Raw genomic sequence first — 2,713 nt, forward strand, 5'->3', positions numbered from 1 at the left:
ACGCGGGGGTCTTCTGACCTGCGCCCGGCTGCCGTGTGCGCCGGGTGCCCGCCACGACCCATGCCGCCCATGCCCCAAGTGTCCTCTGCCTTCCCTCCGCAGAAACCGGAGGCCTGCCACCAAGCCCCTGTCTCTGCCTTAGTTTCCTCATCTGTACACAGGCCCCATAACACTGGTGCCAGCGCTTGGCAGGAGCCAGCACGTGGAAGTGCCCTGTGGGGCGATCCCTGCTATTGTCCTCATTTTCCCAGAGCTGGAGCTCCCTCCTTGGGAGCGCGGGGTGGGGCGGGGCCAGCCGAAGCGGAGTCCCCACCTCTGTCTGTTAATTTGGATGTCCACACCGTCAGGACCCGACCTTGCTGCAGGTGGACAATGGTAATAGCACACCACTCAGCAGCGGAATCAGACTAACCTCAGCTGCAGCCTGGGTCGGTGGGCCTTCCCCTCTCTAGGTCTCAATTTTCTCACCTGTAAAATGGGGTTGTTGTGAGTAGGAAGGAGGTCAAGCTGGTCAGGGAGATCCAGGGCCCTCATTAGTGCCTCCCTCTTCTTGGTGTTACTAGGATATTAAACAGGGACACACAGGCCAGGAGAGACCCGGGAGGGCTAAGCGGCAGGAAGGGTGGGGAGTGAAGGGCCTCCTGGTGGGAGGGAGTCCTCCCAGAGCTGTGTGGTCTGAGCAGGTCCACCACCTTCTCTGGACATAAGTCTCTGCATCTGAAAGAGTGGGCCAGGTGAGCTGAGGGTCCTTAGCCTCCCCTCCTTGACCTGAGTAAGCCCTCCTCCCACTCAGGGCCCTCATCTCTCTCTAAATAACAGCCCTCCTCCTCTCACTCCCACCTCCTGCCACAGATAACCAGAGAGGCTTTTCCATGACAAATGTATTTAAATAGAGATGGGGTCTCACTATGTTGCCCAGGCTAGTCTCGAACTCTTGTGCTGAAGTCATCTGCCTGCCTCAGCCTTCCAAAGTGCTGGGATTACAGGCATAAACCACTATGGCCAGCCCCTTTTCTGTGATAAAAATCTGTCACTCCAGTGATTTTTTTCATGACCCCCTATTCCCCCTACTTTCCCTACTTTGACTCCCAGGGAAAGGCAGTCCTTTTTTTTCTTTTTTCTTTTCTTTCTTTTGTTTTCTTTTTTTTTTTTTTTTTTAGACAGAGTCTCACTCTGTGGCCCAGGCTGGAGTGCAGTGGCACAGTCTTGGCTCACTGCAATCTCTGCCTCCCGGGTTCAGGGGATTCTCATGCCTCAGCCTCCCAGGTAGCTGGGATTACAGGCGCATGCCACCACACCAGGCTAATTTTTGTATTTTTAGTAGAGATGGGGTTTCACTGTGTTGGCCAGGCTGGTCTCGAACTCCTGACCTCAGGTGATTCGCCTGCCTCGGCCTCCCAAAGTGCTGGGATTACAGGCGTGAGCCACCGCGCCCGGCCAAGGCAGTCCTTTGAGACCCCAAATGCAGTCCAAAGGCCAGTAGCATTGCTACTGTTTGTTGGGAATGCAGAATCTCAGTCTCTCCCCAGGCATTGCCGGGTGAATCAGACTCTGATGTGCATACGAATGCCCTGGGGACCTTGTTTAACTATAAAGTTCCAAAGGCACTCATCTAAACAACACTGTGAGGAAGCCCTGGCCTCATTCTCATTTTACACATGGGGAAAGCGAGGCAGGGAGGCTGAATAACTTGCTTGAGGTCACACAGACACTAAGTAGTCCTGTAGCCCGGATTCCAACACACGGTCTGCCATGAAATCACTACCTTACACTGTGGGTTGCCATGGCAGGTGATGAACACCCTGTCACGAGAGGTGGGTGAGCAGCGGGTGGGAGCTCATTTGTCGGAGATTCAGCAGCGGGCCCTCCTGCCCTAGCAGGGAGGTGGTGATCATAGTAGCCATCAAGTATTGAGCATGGGTGCCAGGCATGGGTCAGGCCTGTTACTCAGGTTCTTTCCATCAATAGGCACGCGGTTCAGTGGCCTTCAGAGACTCGCTTTGCAGGGGATGGACCTTGAGGTCCAGGGAGGTGAGATGCCTGGACCAGGTCCCTCTGGGAGGAAGAGCCAGGCGCTCATCCCTGGGCTGTGGCAGGTTCCAAACGGCCCTTCTGTTCCCCGCTCCCCTCCAACCCTGCCCAGATGCCTCCCCCTCAGCCGGTGCCCAGAGAAGGCGGAGGCTATTTAAATCCCTCAGGTGTGGCTGCGGTTCTCTCTGCCCAACCAGCTGGCATTTCCTTCTCAGCGCCCACCTCCTCCCCAAGCCAGGGAAAAGCACGTGCAAGTGCCATTTGGTGAAAACATCTGTCCTCCTGGGAAGCAGCCCCCACTGTGTGTGTTGGGGGGGAGGCAGGGTTGGAATGAGGCTGGATCCTCCCTTTCCCTTTATTTCCTCAAGACCACAGGGAACCTGGCCAAGGCCAGAGACAATCTGAGGAGGGACAGTGGTGCTGGAGGGGAAGAAACCCAAGCTGGATGGCTCCAGGGGCTAGACCTTGTCCCAGGCCTGCCTCTATGGCCTTGAGCCTGCCATGTCCCCTCTCTGGGCCTCGGCTTTTTCATCTGCTAAATGGGAAAAATAAAGACAGAAGTAGGCCAGTCACGGCGGCTCACACCTGTAATCCCAGCACTTTGGGAGGCAGAGGCAGGGGGATCACTTGAGGCCAGGAGTACAAGACCAGTCAAGGCAACACAGCAAGACTCGTCTCTACG

The sequence above is a fragment of the Colobus angolensis genome, unplaced genomic scaffold (assembly GCF_000951035.1).
Source record: "Colobus angolensis palliatus isolate OR3802 unplaced genomic scaffold, Cang.pa_1.0 Scaffold65, whole genome shotgun sequence".
Taxonomy (NCBI): Eukaryota; Metazoa; Chordata; class Mammalia; order Primates; family Cercopithecidae; genus Colobus; species Colobus angolensis.